Genomic DNA, 26,378 nt, shown 5'->3' with positions numbered 1-26,378 from the left:
GCTTCAACACATTTTCACCCATTTTTTACATTGATGCCAGGAAAATTAATTTTAATGGTCGATCCCTCCTAAAACACTTAATTTTAAAGAATTTCAGTCATACTATATAGAATATGTTAACAGTTCGCGAATTCTGAATGGGTGAAACTCGGATTCATCGATTGTAAAGCATTTTTGGTTTTTACCATATACCCTCGTTTGCATGAATGCTGAGGGTATAAAAAAATTCAAAGTGGTTTGTGCCTAACCTTTTTATACCCTCAGCCTTTATGCTAGAAATGGTATATACACTTTGATACGACCAAAAATGTGCCTAATCGAAATAACGGTTTTAGACCCCAAGTATGTTTGGACGAAATTTGTTTCAGATAATTTGGAGTCGATTTAGCCATGTCCGTCCGTCTGTCTGGCTGGTGCGCACGATAATACTCGAACGGATCATCCGATTCGAACAAAATAATTCTCGCAGGGAGTTTCTGAAGTTGCATATCGTATTATTGCCGCCAGTCATGTACTAGGTTGGAATATGGACTATATCCACTCCTTCGGGTACCTCCCACACAAAATTCGGATAAAGTGAAGTTTAAGAGCTCCTCGCATCCTTTTGCTTTTTTCAGTAGGTTGTTCGGCCTTTACAACGGTACGATTTTTTCCCGGATTAAGTCAATACTTCCTGACATAATGGCCCAAAAGCTCCAAAACCCTGCCGGTACATACTAAACTGGCTATTGTGCAACATAACTCTAAATTTTCTTAAATTTTTTTCCAAATTTAGTTTAACGTAGTTTAATATTAGGAGTCCTTTATGAAGACATTTAGTTACTAAAAGTGTTAGGTATATGTCAATGATTTGGTATAGCCCCACATCACGGTACCTACAGATTTTAAAGTAAAATCTTGATACAAAATCAATATATTTTATATACGGCATAAATACTGTGTTTGGTTTTGTTGTTGTTTTTGTTTTGTCAGTGGCTGAAGGTATATCTCCGTAAGCACAGCTGATACTTTTTACGTGTTTTATTATAAAATAGAATGAATGTTAGTTTAGACATTAGTAGGCAAAATTTAATTCATTCTCACTACAGGAAATCATTTTTGAGAAAAAATGTCAAAAAATCATAACCCTAAACAAGCCCGCCTAAACTGGATAGTACGTAAGATAACCCTCGAAGGGAGAAACCGATTTTATCAAAAAGTTATACATCGTATTATTTCTTACCGACTCGGATCCGAATATTGACTACAGTGGTCCCACTCTTTCGGGTAACTCCCACACAAAGTATGGAAAGTGGGCAGTTTAAGGATCGTTTTTAATTTTTTGGAAACAGGTTGTGTATACAGCCCTAGTTACGAACGTCAAATTTTTTTCGAGACAAATCCATACTTCTTTTCTTTAGATCCGAGACTGAGGGTATATTCTCTGCCGGTATAGCTCACTTTCTTACTTGTTCTACCAAAGTTCAGCCCTGCTGTTCCACTTTTTTAAGATTGCTTTCATGGATATTCAGAGATCAGTGGAACCTTCCGCCAAGGTAGTAGTAATGGGAAAATAAGACAGTTTTCACCTCAACAAAATTAGGTTCTAAACAGCCATAATTGTAAGGTTAATAATGTTTGCGGTTAAAAAAAGAAATTCACTTAGACAGAGTAGGTCCATTATAGCGTAGAAAATAATTTTAATTTAGTAATAATGTACCACAATTTTAAGAAGTTTTTTGGGATATAGCTAGATCATTCGACAAGCCTCTGTCTGGTGTTAATGTTTCACACAAAGTTTCGGGTATTTGGTCTAATACCAAAAATCTTTTGAGTCTCCCAATGTTCTTGGCGAGTCTTCTTTTTTTCATACAAATAATAACGCACATTCAAATTCAAGGTTTTAGCTTCAGCGGTTTCGCAAAGAGAGACTTAGCATATTTTAAAAGTATAATAAATTAACATTGTCCAATTGATAAAAAAAACATAATTTAAAAATGTTCACCTCAATCCAAGTTTATTATTGGAAGGGACATTTTGATGTGCGTATGATTGTTATTAATTCGAAAAATTCGTATAATAATCATACGCACTGGGCTTCCAATGTTACAAATAAAATAAAAAATAATAAAAGGAGGATAACCTTGCAGTAAATAGCCTCACATACTAAAGGAGAAATGTCTCGTCAAGTTTTTAAGTTCAAGTTCCTTCACCTCCGCTCTCTCCCAAAAACTATGAAAGTTTCGTATGAAAGTTTCAACGCGTGACTTTCGAATAAGTTCGGCCAGGCCGAACTTGTTATATCCTCCACCACGAGTTGTATTGAAGTAAAATGGAACAATTTGTTTCCTTTCTTTTATGAAGAAGATTAAATACCAAATTTAAGCAAGTTCGGTAAAACAAAGTGGTTAACCTTCAAAATACCGAAATTCGGGAGGTACCGTTCCACGGGGGCTATATCATACGTCGATCTATACCCACAAATTTCTGGCGGAAAGATTTTAGACTCAACGAAGACCAAATACCCAATTTCCGATATACCGGTGAAACCTTCAAAATGCCAAAAAAAAATATGAAGGTGTAGACTTATACCGACAAATTTATGGGAAAAGTTTTTATATCCCCAACGAAGACTAAGTACCATACTGAAGCCATTTTCGTGGGTTTCTGTGGCCACAAACTTCAAAATGCCGAAAATCGTTAGGTACGTTCTATGGGGGCTATATGACGGCGTGGATCTATACAGACAAATTTCATACGGAACGTTTAATGTCCCAAATGAAGACCAAATACCAAATTTGAGCCATTTCGCTGGAATATTGAGGCCACAACCTTCAAAATACCGGAAATAGGGAGGTACCGTTCTATTGGGGCTATACTAAAGCGTGAACCTGTACCGACAAGCTTCTGGGGGAAAGTTTTATACCCTCAACAAAGACCAAATACCAAATTTCAGAAATTTCTGAGGAATATTGAGGCCACAACCTTCAAAACTCCGAAAATCGGGAGTTAAAGTTTTATGGGGGCTATATGAAGGACCTATACTGACAAATTTCTGGGGGAAAGTTTTATATTTACAACGAAGACTAAAAACAAAATTTAAGCCATTTCGGTGTGATAATGAGGCTAAAACCTTCATAATACCAAAAACCGGGTAGTACTGTTCTATCCGGGCTATATGAAGGCATGGACCTATACCGACAAATTTCATACGGAACGTTTAATACCCCAAATGAAGAGCAAATGCTAAATTTCAGCCATTTCGGTTAATTATTGTGTCCACAACCTTCATAATACCGAAAATCGGTAGGTACGTTCTATGGGGGCTATATGACAGCGTGGACCTATACCGACAAATTTCATACGGAACGTTTAATACCCCAAATGAAGAGCAAATACCAAATTTCAGCCATTTCGGTGGATTATTGTGGCCACAACCTTCAAAATACCGAAAATCGGGAGGTGCCGTTTTATGGGGGCTATATCAAAACGTGGACCGATATAGCCCATTTACAGTATAAACATCCTTACAAAGCTCTATCTTAAAAATTACGAGCTGTATCTTGCTTTCAACAGACGGAAGGACAGACGGACATGGTTATATCGACTTAGAATTTAAGCCTGATCCAGAATATGTGTTACAAAAAGAATGACAAATTTAATTATACCCTCCATATTATGGTGGAGGGTAAACATCGGTTTAACCATTATCTACCCGAAGAAATTTGACTGGGGTATAAAAATCGGGTAGAAACCCGAAGAAATTGGACTGGTAGCCTGTGGTAGAAGAGAAATCTATTTTTGTTATCTTTCTTTTAAAAATTGCTTCGAGTTTTGCCACTTTTTGGGGGTTAAGTAACGCTTTGCAGGTTAAAAATGGTAAGAAATGGTAACCTCCGACACGTAAAGGAATACAACAAAGTTCATGTCTTATTTCTAACGTAAACACTGTGCAAGCAAACCATTGATGATGATGAGTAAAGTAGTGAACAGCGAACACACACACAAAATTAGTAAAAACAATTTCAAACTATTGCTAAATTACAATGTGCAAAAATACTAGAAAGCAAAAAACACAAACGACAACAACAAACACAAAAACAAAGATTAAAACAAACGCATGTGGTGGGCAAAAATCTGAAAATAAAACAAACAAAACAAATACGCTCTTTCTGTCTCTATTTTGCACGTTCTCATGTGGAGCATGTGGATGGCTTGTTTTTACATAGATTTGTTTTGGTTGCCCCCACTCACAGAGAGATGGGGATCTCCCAAACTTGTTCGCGTGCCCATCTTTAAAGAAAACAAAAAATAAAATATTCTCTCTCTATAATTTGTACTCACATTTTTCTTTAGGTTCTCTCGCACATGGTACGTGCACTCTGTGTTAACGGCTTCCGACAGATTTTTTAATTCTCTTTAGATGTGGGGTTTATGTTGTTGTTTTTTATTATTGTTGTTGTTTTGTTTACATGTGAATGACGCGCATGAATAATTCGCAAATATTAAATAGGTATTTTTGTTTTTGTGAAAAAATTTCGCTAATTTTGTTGTTTTCAAATGAGACTTTCAAAACCTAAACAATCATTTGTTTGCAAATTCGAAACTCTTACACACACACGCACACTTACGCGTTAAATTATGTTTTTATTATTTTGCAATTTGAAGAAAGAGTGGCCAATACAACAACCGCAATATACAATTGAGCAAAGATTTCTGTAGAAATTCATAGAAAATGTCAATTTAGAAATAAAAACATCTGAATTTTAAAATTCATATTCTGTGGACAATTTACGGAATTTTTGGTTATATTTTAGATTTTTAACGTTCAGCTTCCAGGAAATACTTTGAATTTCAAGGAATAATTCTCCTTCAAGAAATTTGACCACAAATTTGGTTAGAAAAGAAACAAGAAAAGCGTACAAAGAGGGACCCCACAACTAGTTACGGGCACTGTTCATTAAACTTGCAGCACTACATTTAACTTGGCTGAACTATAAAACATTCACAGGCTTTGCGGAATCCGAACAGAGTAATACTAAAGAAGAGAAAAGTGCAGCTTTATTTTGACACAATACACAATGGCGCGTTATTGTAGTTGTTGCTGCTGTTACACTTAAATGCAGTTGTTAATTTTGTTGTTGTTATTGTGCTGTAGTGTTCAGTTGTTGGGATACAAATAAATACACATCAGGGTTGCCCACCATTGAGACTATCAAAAATGGGTGGGAATAACTTTAAGGGGGAAAAGAAGCTGCACTGCCCAGAGGATTTTAGCATGTTTTTTTATCCTCCAACATTGACGGAGAATATATTTTTTCTATGGGCAAGTCAAGTGCGAATATAGGCTATATCGGTCCACGTTTTTGTATAGCCCCCGGTACCTCCCGATTTTAGGTATTTTGAAGATATTAGCTACATTTGTTGACCGAACTACCTGTAATTTTACATTTGAGTATCCAAGTGGTCACAAAACTTCTCCAACAAAAGATAGGTCTAAGTTTTGGTATAGCCTCATATAACAGTATCTCCCGATTTTAGGTAATTTTAGGGTTCAAGCTAAATTTTTGACCGAACTAACGTTAATTTGACATTACGTTTTGGTATAGCCTCATATAACAATATCTCCTGATTTTTGGTAATTTTAGGGTTCAAACTAAATTTTTGACCGAACTGACCTTAATTTGACATTACAGGTTCCCATTGATCATAAAACGAGAGTTGGGCAATATCGTTTAATTGAACGATCCGGATCACTATCTCGTTCAATGGACACCGGTAATTTCCTTGACAAAACTGCGTATACTTAATTTCATACGATGGTTTTTATGATGTTACGCATTCCTCTTTGAACGAGGACAGTGATCCGGATCGTTCAATTGAACGAGATTGCCAAACTATACGCAAAACTACTACACTAAAAATTGTCAACATAGGTCCATGTTTCAATTCAGGTAGTTTGACGTTTTTAGGGCCAAATACTAGTTTGGTATTTATGACGAAATACTTATCTGCCTGATATTGTGGACATAGGTCCACACGTGCGCCTGAACTAACTTTAAGTGAAAAGTGCCTACAACTGGGAAGATTTTGCGGATTCTAAAACTACAAAGTTTATATATGAGCAAAATCAAAGAACAAAACAAAAACAAGTAAAAAGACGTAAAGTTCGGCCCGGTCGAAGATATTTGAAGATAAGATAACTTTTTATACCCTCCACCATAAAATAGTCTTAATTAAAATGAAATAATTAGTTTTCATCCACAATTTTAGATGGAAACATTTTTCGACCATGGATACCCCAAATGCCTAAATTATCAAATCTAATCTAAAAAATGTTTTCAGCTAGGTGAAAGGTAACACCTATGGAGCTATATCAAAGTGTCGACATATCTTTAACATTTTTGGTGGGAAAATCAAAATTCAAATTACAGGTAGTTTCGTCAAATAATGTAGTTAACATCCTCAAAATATCGAAAATCGGGAGGTACCGTTATATAGGAGATATACCACAACATGGACCTATGTTGACGATTTTTAGTGAAGAAGTTTCGTGATCACTAAAAATTATAATGTCAAATTACAGCTTTTACAGTTTGATTTTTGGTGCAGAAGCTTCGTGACCACTGAAAACCCTAAAGGTCAAATTACAGCTAGTTCGTTTAAAAATTGTAGCCAAAATCCTCAAAATACCGAAAATCGGGAGGTACTGTTATGTGGGGGCTATACCAAAACATGGACCAACATTGGCGATTTTTGGTGGAGAAGTTTCGTGGCTACTGAGAACCTCAAATGTCAATTTTACAGCTACTTCGGTTAAAAATTGTAGCTAAAATTCTCAAACTACCGGAAATCGGGAGGTATGTTGATGATTTTTGATGGAGAATTTTCCTTACCACTGATAAATTTAGCTAGCTAAAATTCTTAAAATACCGAAAATCGGGAGGTACGCTATATGGGCTACTGACAACCTCAAAAGTCAAAATACAGCTAGTTCCTTTAAAAGTAGTAGCTAAAATTCTCAAAATACCGAAAACCAGAAGATACCGTTATATGGGGCTATACCAAAACATGGGTCTTTGCCCACAATTTTTGGAATATAAATTTGTTGATCACTGAGAACCCTAAATCTTAAATTATAGCTAATTCGGTTTGAAAATGTGACTATAAACGTCAAAATACCAGAAATCGGGTGGTACCGTTATATGGGGGCTATACCAAAAGTGGACCGAACTTGACCTACCCGCCTAAAAAGGCCTAACAGCTCAACTCGAAAGAGAATTAATTAAATATCACTATAAATGGCCTTCGCCTTAATAAGGCAAAAAATAAAAAATAATTTCAGCATGAGCCAGGCTGGGATTCGAACCTGGGTCTCCGACAACTGAGTGTTAAGGTTGCCGGCGTCTTAGCGTTCTAAGCCACCATCAACTTGTCAAAACTTTAGTAGACAATAATTGATGATCAAAAATAAAATCTTCTGATATAGAAGAGCAATTACTAATGATGTAGGAATAAAACTTACCATAGTATTTGTGAACATTGAAAAATGGGATTACCAAAGCAGGACTATAGGAAAAAGTTTGGAGTTTCAATTAACTGACATAATTTCGCATATACATTAATCTAATGAAGTTCGATATATATACCAGTTACCAAGCTTTGCCTTCGTCTGCCACAAAAACAACATCCTAATACACCTGAAGATCGGATTTACCACCCGTGAAACGTAGTGTAATGGTTGGATGCGTGGGACTTCGGTAGACTCCTAATTTTTCAATGTATCTCTAAAAAGGCCTAACAGCTCAACTCGAAAGAGAATTAATTAAATATCACTATAAATGGCCTTCGCCTTAATAAGGCAAAAAATAAAAAATAATTTCAGCATGAGCCAGGCTGGGATTCGAACCTGGGTCTCCGACAACTGAGTGTCAAGGTTGCCGGCGTCTTAGCGTTCTAAGCCACCATCAACTTGTCAAAACTTTAGTAGACAATAATTGATGATCAAAAAATAAAATCTTCTGATATAGAAGAGCAATTACTAATGATGTAGGAATAAAACTTACCATAGTATTTGTGAACATTGAAAAATGGGATTACCAAAGCAGGACTATAGGAAAAAGTTTGGAGTTTCAATTAACTGACATAATTTCGCATATACATTTATCTAATGAAGTTCGATATATATACCAGTTACCAAGCTTTGCCTTCGTCTGCCACAAAAACAACATCCTAATACACCTGAAGATCGGATTTACCACCCGTGAAACGTAGTGTAATGGTTGGATGCGTGGGACTTCGGTAGACTCCTAATTTTTCAATGTATCTCTAAAAAGGCCTAACAGCTCAACTCGAAAGAGAATTAATTAAATATCACTATAAATGGCCTTCGCTTTAAAAAGGCAAAAAATAAAAAAGACGCATCTTCCCAAAATTTCAGCGTCCTATCACCATTTTGTGGATGCTAGAGCAATTACCACAGACCAGGGTTTAAAATGCTAACGCCATATTAGCAAAAGCACCGAATTTTTGCAGCTTTGCCTGCTAAAATTTCTTCGAAATATGTTTAGCAACAACCCAGCAAAATGTGAAGGAAGGGGTTCCATGCGATGACGTGATTTCATGGCATCTTTTGCGTTGGTTCAAACGAAGTCGTGAAAGATCCGAACTTTTCATTAGCATTTGAACCAATGCAAAGGAAGCCGTGAAAGATCCGATCTTTTCATCAGCATTTGAACCTATTTCATCGATCTAATAGAGATGATTTTTGTGTTTTTATTTATACAAATTTTTCTAAATATATAAGATTAATTATTTAAAATAGGCTTGATGTTGTCGGAGACTTGAAATCACAACCAACGTTGTTAAAACTTTCGTCGCAATGATAATGTCATTGCAAAGGGTTGGTGAAAATGATATGCCAAAGTATTGGTGGAAATGACATGCCAAAGCATTGGTGAAAATGACATGTCAAAGCATTGGTGTAAATGACATGCTTTGGATCCAAAAATGAATAGCATCTTTTGGGGTCCACGCTCATATAAAATTCATCGATGAATATGCTAAAAAGATGACATGCCAGATCACTTTTACCCATGATTGAATGACATCTTTGGCATCGAACATTTTGCTGGGAATGAACAACGGCAACATGTAGCAACAAATTTCACAAAAATATTTGCTCTGTTCCAGAACTTGCAAGAAGCTGCAATTTTTTACTACGATAACATTTCTTCCTTTATGTTATCGGAAAAAATAGTAAAAATTAGTAGATTCTTGCAGTACCGGAACAGACCAATTGCTAGCGATGCTAATGCGATTTGATATTGTCGCTATTATAAAAAAGCATCGGACATGCATACTCATATTTTGCAGCACACATGATCAACACAAATCAGAAAATATAATAAGCAACACAGTTTCAACGGCTTAGCCAGGTTTTCAGAAAACAATTATTTTTGAGATCAGTGTTACCAGTGTAATGCATTAAAAATCACGATATAATTAATTGCACTTTTCAAAGGACATGTGAATTTTTTACTGCGTTGGCAACTCTAATCACAAAACCACCCTCGGTTGTTAATTCGCTGGGACGAATGTTCAGCTGACTGCTAAATATGTAGCGTGGTTGTCGATTATGCCTAACACAAAAAAGATTAGGCGTAAAAAACGAAATAAGCAAAAATCCACAACAATAAATATGCGTTTGGTTGCTTATTTAGCCGTGTGTGTCAATAATGTGTAGCAGTTGAAGTGTACAGCTAACCCTAATGTTTTTAGATGCTGGCTTTTAAACCCTTTTAAACCCAGACGGAAGGACGGAAATGCATAGAACGACTCAGAATTTTGCCCTGATCAAGAAAATATATATATACTTTATAGGGTCGCAAATAATTATTTCAATGCGTTACAAACGGAAAAACAAACTTAATATACCTCCATACTATGGTGGAGGGTAAAAAAAACGACGGTATTCGACCAGCCGGTATATGGCGAGTGGCTGCAGCAGTGATGATGTATCGGAACTTCCTTTGCGCTACCCGAACATCAGAAGGATGAGTGATTAGCTTTACCATGATTGTTGAAAGTACGGCGTTCAGAGGTGATGAAATCGGGGGTTTGTTGATGGAGACAATTGTGGGGAGATGGTCTGATCCAAGAGAACTGACGAGTTGCCAGGTGATACGATGGTTATGTTTGGCGAACTGTGACACTCTCCTCTAATTCTGGTGGGGGTGTCCTCATTGACCGATCAAAAAGTAGAGCTATCAATCTGCTCAGCCAGCGCTGATCGTTTCCGAAAGCCGAATGCCACATCTCATGATGCGCATTAAGGTCTCCTCAGACCAGACGGTTATGACTTTCCAAAAGTGGGCTAATGTCAGGCTCATAACCTGAGATACAGCTATTTATCGGCAGGATGCATACATTCAGCAACTCTATTTCGGCAGTTCCACACAATACTTCTCCACCAAAAATTTTCAACATAGATCCGTGTTTTGATATAGCCATCATAAAACTGCACTTCCCGATTTTCGGTATTTTGAAGATTATAGGTAAAATTTATAAACCAAACACGCTTTAACTTGGCTTTTGAGGCTTTTAGTGGTCACAAAACTTCTCATCAAAAAAATTTTACCTTCCGATTTTAGGTATTTTAGGGATATTAGTTACATTTTTGTACCCTCCACCATAATATGGAGTGTATAATTAAATTTTTCATTCCGTTTGTAACACATCGTAATATTCATCGGAGACGTTATAAAGTATATACACTCCGGTTCATCTGAATAGAACCAGCCAATATTTGTCTACAAATACCGTTATATCTGACGAAAGGAGAGGAATTGTAAATTATAATTTTGTGGACATGTAGAGTATATAGTAGCCGATATTTTCAATACCTAACATGTTTCACATATGCGTCATAACGGTACTTTTGACTCGCTTTATGAAAAAATGTCAAAATATTAGCATTTTTTAATGGTTCACCAGGATAGAACCACCCTAAGAATTTACACAAATCCTTTGTTAGATGTGGAAAACTTTAACAAAAAACTATTTATAATTATAAATAAATGCCGTGAGTATTAATTGCTATCAAATATTGTGCAAAAATTTGTATTAGGGTCTTGAAATTTGATGAAAGTCGATGCTTAGAGCTCCAAAAAATATTTTTATGAAGGAATCGGTAGAAACAATTTATAAAGACAAAATTTTATACTGAATTATGTTCAAAATTTTCTATACTACAATAAAATTACAAAAAGGTCACATTTGATAGGTTTATGAGTCCGAAACAGAGGAAATATGGTAAAGATAACTCAAATTTCTACCTTTCCAATCCAAAATTTGATATTTTATCTCAGGAAAGTGAATGCAAATCGATAAGTTCCACCCAGTTTCGTTGGCTGTGGACATCTACAGGTCCCAAAAATAAAGAAAATCTCACCGCCGAACGCTCCATGTCACCATAAAGTCCTTGGAATTTCCAAAGTTTCTAAGACATTTGGTGTGAAGAAACAGCTTAGCGATAGGGGAAGGCAGACGTTAATTTTTTCGAAAGAAAAGGGTTTAATTTTGAAGGTTATGATGTCACACATATTTTCCTGATAGTATAAGTACCGAAAAAATATTTCTGATCCGTTATTATACCAAAAAGACCGCCTATGTTTCTGTGCTTTCCATGTCATGCGATATCTTCTAAATCAAAGCCCTTGATGTTGACATGGAGCGTTCGGCGGTGGAATTTTCTTTATTTTTTGGAACTGTAAATGTCCACATCCAACGCAACTGGGTGGAACACATCGATTTGCATTCACTTTCCTGAGATAAAATATCAAATTTTGGATTGGAAAGGTAGAAATTTGAGTTATCTTTACCATATTTCCTCTGTTTCGGACTCATAAACTTATCAAATGTGGCCTTTTTGTAATTTTATTGTAGTATAGAAAATTTTGAACATAATTCAGTATAAAATTTTGTCTTTATAAATTGTTTCTACCGATTTCTTCATAAAAATATTTTTTGGAGCTCTAAGCATCGATTTTCATCAAATTTCAAGACCCTAATACAAATTTTTGCACAATATTTGATAGCAATTAACACTCACGGCATTTATTTATAATTATAAATAGTTTTTTGTTAAAGTTTACCACATCTAACAAATGATTTGTGTAAATTCTTAGGGTGGTTCTATCCTGGTGAACCATTAAAAAATGCTAATATATTGACATTTTTTTCATAAAGCGAGTAAAAAGTACCGTTATGACGCATATGTGAAACATGTTAGGTATTGAAAATATCGGCTACTATATACTCTACATGTCCACAAAATTATAATTTACAATTCCTCTGCTTTCGTCAGATATAACGGTATTTGTAGACAAATATTGGCTGGTTTTATTCAGATGAACCGGAGTGTATATTCTTGATCAGGATAACCATGTCCACACATCCGTCTGTTAAAATCAAGATACAGCTCGCTTTATAATTTGGTATAGAAGTTTCTACGTTCTACGTTTTGATATAGCTCCCATAGAACAGTACCAACCGATTTTTGGTATTTTTGAGGAAAGTTCGGTGTGATAATGAAGCTTATATCACACCGACCTTTCCTCCTGAATTTTGTCGGTATAGGCCCACGCCTTCATATAGCCCCCATAGAACGGTACCCCCGATTTGAAGGTTGTGGCATCAATATTCCTCTGAAATAGCTGAAATTTGGTATTTAGTCTTCGTTGTGTGTATAGAACTTTTCCCCAGAAATTTCTCCACGCCTTATGGAGGTCCACAAATACCTGAAATTTGGAATTTAGTCTTTATTTGGGGTATTAAACGTTCCATATAGAATTTGTCGGTATAGATCCACGCCTTACATTAGCCCCCATAGAACGGTACCACCCGATTTTCGGTATTTTGAAGATTTTAGCCTCATTATCACACCGAAATGGCTGAAATTTGGTTTTTAGTCTTCATTTTGGGTATACAACTTTCTATATGAATTTTGTCAGTATAGGCCCACGCCTTCATATAGCCCCCATAAAACGGTACCACCCGATTTTCGGTATTTTGAAGGTTGTGCCCTCAATATTCCTCCGAAATGACTGAATTTTTGAAATTAGTCTTCATTTGGGGTATAAAACTTTCCACCAGAAATGTGCCGGTACAGGTCCACGCCTTCCTATGGCCCCCATAGAACGGTACCTCCCTATTCGTGGCCTCAATGGTCCACCGAAATAGCTGACATTTTGTGTTTAGTCTTTGTGGGAGGTAAAAGCCTTTCTGACTGAAACTCGTCGGTTATTCTAAAGGTTGTGACTAGAGATGGACAGTGGGTAAATACCCAATGGGTAAATACCCGGTAAATTGGGTAAATTGGGTAAATACCGGGTAAATACCCATTTGTGGGTATTTATTTGGGTATTTACTATATTGAATCGCTAATACAACATCTTAGACCCTATTTCTGGGTTTAGGCTATGAAATCGATTCAAAATGGATAGTTTTACAATACTTTAAACAAGTGGGTAAATACTTGGGTAAATACCCGAGTATTTACCCAAGTGTTGGGTAAAAACTCATTAACTGCCGAACCACTTGACGTAGGCTGACAAAATTTGGCTCAAATCTTACTTATGTCAAGAGAATAACTAGCATTGAAAATGGGGTCTCTGGGTCCATGTTTTGATATAGCCCCCATATAACCGTACCTCCCGATTTAAGGTATTTTTTGTCTATTTGCCTCATTGTGCAATCATAGTGGCTGAAATTTGGCATAGTGAGTTTTCAATATGTAGAAAATACCCTTGCAAAAACTTGTCAACATAGGTCCACGTTTTCTAATAGCCCCCATATAAGTGTACCCCGATTTCGAGTATTTACCCAAATTTTGGGTAAAAACTCATTAACTGCCGAACCACTTGACGTAGGCTGACAAAATTTGGCTCAAATCTTACGTATGTCAAAAGAATATTTAGCATTGAAAATGGGGTCTCTGGGTCCATGTTTTGATATAGCCCCCATATAGCCGTACCCCCCGATTAAGGTATTTTTCATCTATTAGCCACATTTTACAACCAAATTGGCTGTAATTTGGCACAGTGAGTCCTCAATGAGCATAAAATATCCTTTCTAATATTTGTCAACGTAGGTCCACGCTTTCTTATAGCCCCCATATATGGGTACCCCGATTTCAAGTATTTACCCAAATATTGGGTAAAAACTCTTTATCTGCCGAACCATTGGCGTAGGCTCATAAAATTTGGCTAGAAACTTTCTTATATCAATAGTATTAAAGGTATTGAAAATGGAGTCCCTGGGTCCACTTTTTGATATAGCCGTACCTCCCGATTTCAGAAACCCATATTGTGGTCACAAGAAAACGTGGACCTATATTGACAAATTTTTTGCCAGGATATTTTCTCACTGTGCCAAATTACAGCCAATTTGGTTGTAAAATGTGTCTAATAGATGAAAAATACCTTAAATCGGGAGGTACGGCTATATGGGGGCTATATTAAAACATGGACCTAGAGACCCCATGTTCAGTACCAAAAGTTCTTTTGACATAAGAAAGATTTATGCCACGTTTTGTCAGCCTACGTCAAGTGGTTCGGCAGTTAAGGAGTTTTTACCCAAAATTTGGGTAAATACTCGAAATCGGGGTACCCTTATATGGGGGCTATTAGAAAACGTGGACCTATATTGACAAATTTTTGCAAGGATATTTGCTGCACCTTGAGGACTCACTGTATAAGTTCGATACATTGGTTACGCCAATGTATACGTTCGATACTTTGTTTCCCCTTCCCAGCATTCCAATTAACTACGTTAATTGGCCGCTCGTTCGAGCTCTATGGGGAAATCTTCTCTGCACTTCTTCCAGGAGCCTTCTTTGTAGGAGAGAGTTCGCTCTTTTCTACTACCTCTCCTGGAAAGCTTTATTCGCATAGTTCGGATGCAGAGGGGCGCTTTCCAATGCTGCGTCGTAGTTGATGTTCACGGCCTTATTATCGTTATTCTGCCCACCTGCAACTACACTTGTTCTTTCGCTTTCGTTAACGACACACGCATAAAGGTAAAGTTTTGTTTCTTTGAAACCCACCAACTTTACAACAAAGATTTGAAAATAAACATACATAAAATTACATACACAAATTGTTTTTATTTCTTTTCTTTTTGGGTTTCGCAAACACTGGTATCACGCCAACATTTTGATCCAATCGAGCCGGATCAATAACCTGCATATTGAAGTTGTTGCTAATCTTGGTTTCTTTCCCTATTTTCAAAGGAGAAAAATCATCAACATCATCATCCCCCCTCATCAGTGCGCATCATCTCACCATCATCCACATCAAAAATCATCCAAATAACCAAAATATCCACAAACAACATCATTTACTAAAAGGTACGTAGTTCAGTTTCTTTTATATTGAGCATACCGCGAGTGTTGTTGTTTTGCTTTTTTTTTTCGGTTTTAAAAAAGTGATATTTTTGATATTTCGTTCGCTACGTCGCGTACTGGTCGCCCTACAATTGCCTTAACGCGTGTGTTATAACATAAAAACCATCATACAGTCCACTTATTGTCGTACAATTTGCTAAATAATCGTATTAAAATAACCAATAATCCCAATATTGTGCTTTATTTTAATACATTCGCTGATTATTTACAAAAAATCTAAATTATTCTAATTTAATTTCTGCCTAATTTGCATTTGTTCGCATTCTATTGCTTTAATTTGTTTGCCGGTGATCGATTCTGTAGTGCTTGTTTATTATTTCTACCTAAGGGCTTACATACACACATTCCCTTAATCGTTGAAATTGTCAGCCACTAGTGAGAAAAAACAATAACAACACTACTATTCTCCATCGTGCCCTTTTATTTGCAATTCTAAAAACTACCAACAATTTTCTAATCTCATTTGTCGTTTGGGTTTTTGTCGTTTAATCGCAACAACAAAAATACCCAAAAATTCCAGCATCCATACAAGCTAGCAACAATTTATTTCTTTTTTTTCCAACTCTCTTGTCGTTGGTTGGTTTGTGTGTGGTTTGACTAACATACGTTGATCGCTCTGCCGACGCGACGCTGCTTGTGTTTTCCTTTCTTTTATTCGTTTTCGTTGCTGGCTGTCGCACCTTGGGCACCAGTGTAAAAAATAATATTTTTTTGATAAATTTTTAATAAAATTTTGTTTGTTATTTTTTTCGAATATAATTTCGTGTCGCGATTAGATATTGATTGTTCGTGATATTATTCGAATAAAGCACCCTACAATCGGCATTTTTGATAATATTTATATATTAAATTCACATTTTATTGATTTTTTTTCAATTATTTATAAATATTTATTTATAAATTCAATTTTAATTTTTTTTTTCGAAACATTTTTGGATAAATTCGTTTTTACCACATAGTGTGACGTGCACCCTACTGTCGGTAATAGACGATTTTCTCATTATTTTGTCGCAAACTTGTGATTTCTCGAAATTTTTCGTACTTTTTTTGTGCGCTTTTCGGTGCTATTAGCCATCGTGCTTATTTCTCCCGATCTTTTTCTGCAAAGTAGACCGTGTGTACCCTACATTCGGTTCTAGTTGACTTTCTGAAATAGTTAAAAAAGTGATTTTTTTGAGAATTTTGAATTTTCTGTCGATTCTTTTTGGTTTTTTCTTGTCTTAAATCATGTCGGTCACTCCTGTCACACAATTTATTCGTGCTTCTGACAATGTTGTCAAATTCATTGCTGGCTTTAATCTGATTAGGCCAGAAAACCACACTGTTTTCAATCTTGAGATTCGTAACACGGAACTTCAAGATTTGTGGAATAAAGTGAAGGATACTTATGATAAGTATCTGGATCATCTTATTACCGTAGAGGGTACTAGTTCAAATGACATTTCGTCGGCTGACGCAAAGTATCAAACTACTTGCGAAAGCTACGTCGCTTGTTTGTCGACAATTAATGAAAAATTGCAGGAGCTTAAGTCAGTAAAGTCTTCCCCTGCTTCCCCATCTGCCTTGCTCGTTAGTACTCCTCAAAACAGTCCATCTCAAAATAGTCATCGGATCAATTCTGCGATTCGTGGGTCCAATATACCTAATATTGGTCAACAACCTGCTTCTAATGGTGGCAATCTATCTATTAATAATTCGATTCCTTCACGTTTGTCGAATACTGCTTTTCCAGATGTCCAAAACCCTTCGGACATTTCTATTGCTAATTGGAGCTTACCACCATACGTTTCGAATAACATGCATCATCTTCATTTACCACCGTGTGACATTAAAGATTTCCATGGTGACTTCTTATCGTGGCCCACTTTCAGGGACCTTTTCTCAGCCATGTTTATTAATAACGCTGGGCTAAGTGACATTGAAAGGCTTTGTCACTTGGTGCAAAAAACAAAAGGTGAGGCTAGGGAAATCGTTGCAAAGTTTCCGCTCACCCACAAAAGTTTCTCTTTAGCTTGGAAGTCGTTGAAGGATACGTACGACAACAAACGTATTCTAGTCCATAACCATCTCAAGCTCCTATTTGACCTTCCTGCCTTTGAAAGTGAAACTAGTTCCAATTTGAAAACTATACAGCGTGGAATAAATAGTTGTATTTCTGCTATGTCAGTTTATGAGGTAGTCACGGATCACTGGGATCCAATTTTGGTTTTCATTTGTCAACAACGTTTGCCTAGACTAACTGTTTCTTTGTGGGAGCAGAGTATTAAGGACAAATCTGCATTATCCTCGTGGGAAGAATTAGACAAATTCCTCACAGAAAGAATTCAAACATTAGCTTGCCTTAGAGACATGAGAGGTTCTTCTTCTATTTCAATTCCGAAAAGTAGAGTCAAAACTAATCTAGCTACTTCTTCGGTTAAAGATAAATCTAAATCGGCCTGCATACTTTGTAGAAAAGAATCCCATTCACTGCGTTCTTGTCCTAAATTTAGAGCACTTTCTTTTGAAAAAAGATTTGAAGCTGCTAAAAAGCAGGGTTGTTGTCTAAATTGTCTTTCGGTGGGACATTCAGTCAAAGACTGCTCTAGTACCCACAATTGTAGTATTTGCAATAGTCGCCATCATACTATGCTGCATAGGCCTTCTTCATCTTCTTCACCTAGACCATCCACATCTCTTTCGTCGTTGACCAATAGCCATCCTCCACAAGTAGATGGAAACATCGCTTCTACTTCCACCGGGGCTAATCCTAGAGCCATGAATAGTCAAGTGTTCCATACATCCCAAGATCGGAATGTCTTGCTAGGTACTGCGATGGTCAACATTGTTCATTTAGGAGTTTCGTATCCTGCTCGGGCTCTTATAGACCCAGGTTCAGAAGCTTCTTTTATTACTGAACGTTTGCAAAAGCGCCTTAAATTACCCACCCAGTCAATCACTGCTACTGTTTCTGGTGTTAATAGTTCAACATATGCCACTTCGAAGAAAAATTGTTCGCTTCGCATTGGTTCTCGTTTCGATTCCTCCTTAATTGTAGAAACTTGTGCGTTTGTTCTTCCAAAAATTTCCGGAAGCCTTCCCTCATGTCCCCTCAGTTCAAACATCACATCTCGATTGCCTAATATTGGTTTAGCCGATGATCGTCCCTTTGATTCACGACCTGTCGATTTATTGTTGGGGGCAGATTTGTATCCACAGATTTTGCGGGAAGGGACGCAAAGAAATATTCTGGGTTCTATGTTAGCCCAAAACACGATATTTGGCTGGATTCTGACTGGTCCCATGCCTTCTTCTTCAGTCCAGGTCTTCACGACTGTGTTGGATATAGCTGAGGAGGAATCTCTCAGCGAAACACTACTCCGGTCACCATCGGACATGTTTCGTGAGAGGAATTATCGTGCCACGACCGTGCGAGATTCGGAGGGTCGTTACGCAGTAACGCTTCCCTTTAATTCCGGATTTCCGCAAACATTGCAACTGGGGGATTCTCGTAGAAACGGTTTGAAACAGTTTTGTCGGTCGAATAAATCTCTTCTTCGAAGACCTCGGTAAAAAGTCGTTTATGTTCAACCCCCAAAATCTTATTCCAATTCTCTCGCTTGCTGCATTCCACATTCATTAACCTCGACAAACCGTCCACAAAACTCGTAGTATTTTATTTTTTTTTTAACTTTCAATGGTATTATTCTGAATCATCTTCTTCCAACTCTTCAGGTAGATGTAATTCTATAGATAGTGTCGATCCCAAGCATTTTCCTTTCCAAATCATTTGGTGTAGAACTTCTTCTTCTGACCCTATTCAAAATTTAAGTTGCAAACGGTCACATGTGGGATACACTGTGCGCCCTTCCTCGCCATTCGTACACCTTGTCAATTAGTAGATGACACTCAGTCTCATTATTCACTCGAAGCTCACATTCTTCGTCGATGATTATCCATCTCAAAATTTGAACTGAGGAAGTGGACATCAAATCATATTTCCCCTTTGTCTCGCTTTTCTCCTGGTAAACTGGTTATATCCACGTTTCTTCCTTTGTAGAATTCAGCAGTGTCAAGCAATTAGGACTTCGATTAATGGCTAATTCCGATTCTTTCATTCTCTAGATACTTCCGAAATAAAAGCGTGCAAGCTCCGTTTAATATTTCTTGCCCAAAAATTATATTTTGCTGAGGCTAAAAGCTCACTTCTGTCACTAAACCTTCGTTTGGACTAAGACCCTCGTTTGCTTCTTGTTAAGTTTTCAACACCGTCCTACACTGAGCGCCACCCGATTTTATTGCCGTACCGTTGTCGATTTGTTCGTCTTCTTGCAGAATTCGTTCACGCTATTTCCATTCATGGTGGAAATCGGTTGATGTTTCGTATACTTCGTATCGCATATTGGGATCCTCTTCCTTTGATATGAAGACATTTACGGGTAAAGCGTGTCGAATTACCAAAGGTTACGTACTTGTCTTCACCATCTTTTTAACTAAAGCAGTCCACTTAGAAGCCACTTCTGACCTGTCTGCTGATTCATTTCTGGCATCTTTCGGTTTTATTTTCATCGTGGTTGCCCTAGGACATTGTTTTCTTATAAAGGGACCATTTCGTCGGAATTGCTCTGGTCATTGATAATTAAGATTTACGACTATCCTCGCACAACGAACAATCAATATCCTTCCAACGCCGTGTAAAATGCAAAATCGCGCGTCATGGCTCAACCTTGTTTGCCCACCTCACAATATACTTCGTTTTCCTGGGTTATTTTAGTCGCAGTACACCCTAGTCGAATTAAGTAAAAATTTAATTACACCTAAAATGCTCAATAGAAACTGAACTACGACACCTCTCATATAAAACATACTCCACTACTAACTCTAGTTTAAGTTTGCTCGCGAATTAGTCTAACCCTGTTGCCTTGCAGATAGCGCGTCAAGGTGGGCGGCAAATGTATAAGTTCGATACATTGGTTACGCCAATGTATACGTTCGATACTTTGTTTCCCCTTCCCAGCATTCCAATTAACTACGTTAATTGGCCGCTCGTTCGAGCTCTATGGGGAAATCTTCTCTGCACTTCTTCCAGGAGCCTTCTTTGTAGGAGAGAGTTCGCTCTTTTCTACTACCTCTCCTGGAAAGCTTTATTCGCATAGTTCGGATGCAGAGGGGCGCTTTCCAATGCTGCGTCGTAGTTGATGTTCACGGCCTTATTATCGTTATTCTGCCCACCTGCAACTACACTTGTTCTTTCGCTTTCGTTAACGACACACGCATAAAGGTAAAGTTTTGTTTCTTTGAAACCCACCAACTTTACAACAAAGATTTGAAAATAAACATACATAAAATTACATACACAAATTGTTTTTATTTCTTTTCTTTTTGGGTTTCGCAAACACTGGTATCACGCCAACACTCACTGTGCCAAATTACAGCCAATTTGGTTGTAAAATGTGGCTAATAGATGAAAAATACCTTAAATCGGGAGGTACGTCTATATGGGGGCTATATCAAAACATGGACCCAGAGACCCCATGTTCAGTACCAGAAGTTCTGTTGACATAAGAAATATGTAAGCCAAATTTTGTCAGGCTACGTCAAGTGGTTCGGCAGTTAATGAGTTTTTACCCAACACTTGGGTAAATACTCGGGTATTTACCCAAGTATTTACCCACTAGTCTAAAGTATTGTACAACTATCCATTTGAAACTAATTTACAACCTAAGCCCAGGAATAGGGTGTAAAATGTTGTATTTGCCATTCAATATAGTAAATACCCAAATAAATACCCACAAATGGGTATTTACCCGGTATTTACCCACCGTGTGGGTATTTACCGGGTAAATACCCGGTAAAAACCATCTCTAGTTGTGACGTCAATATACCACCGAAAGACTAAAATTTGTTAGTTAGTCTTCCATGGGGTTATAAAATGTTCCAGAATAGAATTTTCAGTAGAGGCCCGCGGGTTCCTTTATCCCTCAAAGAAGCGTACCTCTTGATTTTCGATATTTTAAAGGTTTTACCGAAATATCGGAAATTTGGTATTTAGTATTTTTGAGTCTAAAAACTTTCCGCCAGAAATTTGTAGGAATGGTAACTCCCGAATTTCAATATTTTAAAGGTTATAGCCACATTGTTTTACCGAACTTGCTGAATTTTGGTATTTAGTCTTCTTTATAAACGAAATATTCAAGATTTAAGATATATTTTATTGAGACTTTTACAAAATTATAGGGAAATATTCAATATTTAACAAAGAGAGTTGAGTATTATTTTAATTCGATAATAGGTTAATAGCTACTTGCCTCGTATAAGTGATTTCATAAAAGAACATGTATGAGTGTTGTATCAGTGTTTGCTCCCCACACTTTGTCCGATAAAATAGTGGACATCGCCATAAAAACAACTTAAAGTAATTCTACTTAATACTAACTTAAAATTAAATAAATAAAAAGAAGCTAGCGCCTATGAGAGCCAGGAGTTGTAAAAGAGTAAAAACGGCTGCAAACGAAGATGTTGGATTAAAATCATTCGGAACATTTTCCCTTATTATACCAACAGGCGACAGATAGTTCATATATGACCAGCAAATTCACATTGATGGTTGTAAATGTCTTTAACCAACGTATTTTCGTGATTCGGCAAGCTATCAACAATAGAGTGGGGCGATTTGAACACCTTCACGGGCGCCTGGAGTTTCTGATTCTTGGGATTATACTGAGCAAAAAAGTCAACTAGACCATATGTCTACGGTGAAAATCGAGCCCCCGGATTTTGACTTGAAGTTTTTTTCAAGGATTTTTGGATATTTTGGCATATAACAACCAAACCACTGATGTTTTCGATCCAACACACAGACAAAAATTGTAGCCAAGACAAAAATTAAGAACTCTCTAGTACATCGCAAAAGCATTGGAACGCTCCTTCAGGCAGTTATGGCCTCGAGAAGGTGCACATTTTTCGGAAAATATCGATAAATGACACTGCGCTACAAAATGGGAATCAAATTCAGTGGGTGGAAAATCCCTTTTGGATATGAAAGCCCTTGATGAGTGTACTAAGAACCCAAAAGGAAATTTTCACCATAGGTCAAGTTTCCGAGATATAGCGAGATTAATGGTTTAATTTTGGCCCCTTAATTTGCGAGAAAATAGCTTAATATTTCTGTTAAGCGTTATTGTAGCTTCATTTTGTGATTACATGTCTTCAGTCAAATCGAATGGTGAATCTTTTTGTAGAATATTTCATCCCTCTAACTCAGTTCCTTCCATGTCCTTTTCGTCCTTTATTTTTTGAACCGTAGTAAAAGTACCACAATATGAGATTTTACAGCATCCAAATATTCTACAAAAATGTTGTTCAGAAGATTTTAGGTACGGTTCTCATTGATGACCAATTGGTATTTCCCCGTTTTCATGGCCCTTTTTGACATTTACCCGTATTTTGTTGAGAGAACTATGTTTTGTTTTTATGTATATTCGTTATTGCTGTCATTTTATTGAATGTTCCGAATGATTTTAATGATATACATATACGATTATTTGGTTACTTAAAACCGGTTCCAAGATCGGTTTTGATATCAGAATATCCGGTTCAAAAATTTAAATACCCGGATCTATACTTCAATAAAATTTGTTATTAACGTGTTCGTCATTACAAGAGCTATTTATGGTAAGTATTTCAGATGCACCACAGACCAATAACGAATATACATAAAAACATAACATAGTTCTCTCAACAAAATACGGGTAAATGTCAAAAAGGGCCATGAAAACGGGGAAATATCAATTGGTCATCAATGAGAACCGTACCTAAAATCTTCTGAACAACATTTTTGTAGAATATTTGGATGCTGTAAAATCTCATCTTGTGGTACTTTTACTACGGTTCAAAAAATAAAGGACGAAAAGGACATGGAAGGAATTGAGTTAGAGGGATGAAATATTCTACAAAAAGATTCACCATTCGATTTGACTGCAGACTTGTAATCACAAAATGCAATAACGCTTAACAGAAATATAAAGCTATTTTCTCGCAAATTAAGGGGCCAAAATTAAACCATTAATCTCGCGATATCTCGGAAACTTGACCTATGGTGAAAATTTCCTTTTGGGTTCTTAGTACACTCACCAAGGGCTTTCATCTCCAAAAGGGATTTTCCACCCACTGAATTTGAGTCCCATTTTGTAGCACAGTGTCATTTATCGATATTTTCCGAAAAATGTGCACCTTCTCGAGGCCATAACTGCCTGAAGGAGCATTCCAATGCATTTGCGATGTACTAGAGAGTTCCTTATTATTGTCTTGGCTACAATTGTTGTCTTTGTGTCGGATTGAAAATATCAGTGGTTTGGTTGTTATATGCCAAAATATCAGAAAATCCTTGAAAAAAAATTTCAAGTCAAAATCCGGGGGCTCGATTTTCACCGTAGACATATGGTCTAGTTGACTTTTTTGCTCAGTACAATCCCAAGAATCAGAAACTCCAGGCGCCCGATAACACTTTTTTCCTTCCATACAAATCGCCCCGGCCTAATCAACAAACTTTCTTAGTATGTTAAGTGCAACCAATAGGAATAATGGAAGATTCAGAATATATGTGACAATGCGAATATCTTTTAGTGGGGTTCTGGAAATGCTTATACACACCCGCCTGAGTACCTTTCTTTCATAAATTTCAAGCTCTCGAACAACCAAAGGAGAAATGCTAAGCCATATAGGAAAGGCATACAATAAAATAGGTCTTATGCAAGTTTTGTAAATTATGAGCTTTGTCTTAATAGGTGTTGTCTTAATAGGTGTTGATTTATTACACAAAACACAAGCCAAAGCTCCTTTTGCTTTATTTGCTTTACGAAGTAAAATTCTGGCGTGTTCATTAAATTTAAATAACTTATTGAAATGAAATCCCAGATATTTAAAACTGTTCTTAAATGGAATTTCATTTCCATTTAAAAACAGTTTCAAGGACTTACTGTCGTACCTGAAAGACAGATCTAGCATATTTTCCCGAAGCCACAAAGCCTCGCATTTTGCAAAATTTATCTTAATTCCCCAGGAAGAATAGTAGTCATTAACTTTCGAAAGATGGTTTTGGACTTAAATGTAGGAACTATGCGAGATTCGGCATGCGCATATAACACCGGGTGCAATAGTATGCACACCCGCCTTGCACGCTGAAGGTCGTGGGTTCGATTCCCCGGCCAGTCACCATCAAAATTTTCAACGGTGGAAAAATACCCCTTAGTAATGTTGGCGACATTTCCTGATTATTTCAGCCATGTAAAACTTCTCTATAAAGTGGTGTCTTAAGACACGCCGTTCGGACTCGGCGATAAACAGTAGGTCCCATATCATAGAGCTAATATGAATCGGGGTGCACTCATTGATGTGAGAGAAGTCTCCCCTGTCCCGTATGGGATGTTTGTAGAACAATTATTATATAACAAAGAATCATCTGCGTATAAAATACTTCTGGAATCATCACAGATATGTGGGAAGTCATGAATAAAAATGGTGTACATAAAAGGAGCCAAGATCGAACCTTGTGGAACCTCGCAGTGTATACTTCCAAGTGTACTTATATTCTCATCAAAGTCCACAAAGAATTTCCGATTATCGAAAAAGCTACTGATAAGCCCAATAACATTTGCATTAAACCCAGATTCACTAATTTGAAGAAAATTCCATTATGATAAGCATGATCAAATGCTTTCTCGATACCTAGTGACACAGCGACCGTACATTTACGTTCTCTTAAATTCCGCACGACATCGTCGTGAAATTTCAGTAAAGCATGAGTGGTTGAGAGTCCCGTTTTTAAATCCAAACTGGTACTCTGGAATGTATCCCCCTTCCACATCATTTCGCATCTTCCACAGAATAAGTTTTTCGAATAATTTCCGTAAATTTGAAAGCATTGATATTGGACGAATATTGTTGATATCGCTGTTGCCTGGTTTTTTGCGATCGGAACAATTTTCGCTATTTTCCAGTCGTTAGGAAAGTAGTAGTTATTAATGCAATTGTTGAATATTATGGTCAAAATTTCTAAAGCTAAGGAGGGCAGTTTTTTAAAATATAATTGGAAAGATTGTCGCGCCCCGATGATTTCTTATTATTCAATAATCTTACCTCTTCTACCAAATTGTCTAAAGATTAGAGTTGGGCAATCTTGTTCAATTGAACAATCCGAATCATTGTAATCGTTCAAAGACGAATGAGTAACATCATAAAAACCAACGTGTGAAATTAAGTATACGCAGTTTTGTCAAACAAATTACCGGTGTCCACTGAACGAGATAGTGATCCGGATCGTTCAATTGAACGAGATTGCCCAACTCTACTAAAGATGTGAAATTTGAATTTATGTTGCTCAATGAACCAGAATTAGAATTAAATACGCAAATGGACCCAAATGTACTAGATAAACTGCTTCTAATAGTCGTTTCAATTTCTGAAACATCCCTGTTGGGTATTGATGACTGATAAACTGAAGAGAAATGATCCTGTAAAATAGTAGATCCACTCGAACCATCCATTACTATACCGTCAGAAGAAATTTGACTCAAGCGAGACGTGCGCTCAGGGCCAGAAATGTTGTAAATTTCTCTAAATACATTAGGCCCAGGCTTATTTTTTTCAAGGCGGCTGTTTAAACGTTCGCTCTGTTCTAAACTTACTTGTTCTTTAATGATAATTCCCAACAATTGAATCTGTTTCGAAATCAAGACCTCTATTTAAAGTTCTATGATAAATACCTTTTAACTTTCTTTGCATATCATACTTTATCTTAAACAATTTTTTTTAAATTTCCGGAGACAAAAAATGTCTTATCTTTTACATCTTTCAACGAGGAATGTCTGTTAACTGTCTGATTGACTATGGTTGTAAAATCAGAAATATATTTGTCGATCTCAAAGTTACTGAGGTACCGGTCTGAAGGTGGACA

At 36.8% G+C, this 26,378-nt stretch overlaps 2 protein-coding genes across 7 annotated transcripts in view; one reads left to right on the top strand and one right to left on the bottom strand.

The window, feature by feature from the left end:
* Positions 1 to 5,014, bottom strand: part of Mnt — a 259,484-nt gene extending 254,470 nt beyond the window's left edge. For 2 of the 5 annotated variants that reach the window (XM_073973146.1, XM_073973162.1), the window contains exon 1: positions 4,324 to 5,014. The gene's annotated coding sequence lies outside the window, so the exon portion shown is untranslated. The remainder of the gene's footprint in view (positions 1 to 4,323) is intronic. The other 3 variants (XM_073973147.1, XM_073973148.1, XM_073973163.1) reach the window with 3 other exon arrangements.
* ScsbetaG (Succinyl-coenzyme A synthetase beta subunit, GDP-forming) overlaps positions 1 to 26,378 on the top strand; it is a 279,380-nt gene that overhangs the window by 148,942 nt on the left and 104,060 nt on the right. The window lies entirely within an intron of this gene.

Source organism: Musca autumnalis, unplaced genomic scaffold, assembly GCF_047663935.1.
Source record: "Musca autumnalis isolate F117 unplaced genomic scaffold, ASM4766393v1 scaffold_3, whole genome shotgun sequence".
NCBI classification, from domain to species: domain Eukaryota; kingdom Metazoa; phylum Arthropoda; class Insecta; order Diptera; family Muscidae; genus Musca; species Musca autumnalis.
The sequence above is the reverse complement of the archived record's forward strand: the minus strand, read 5'-3'. Positions and strand labels throughout refer to the sequence as shown.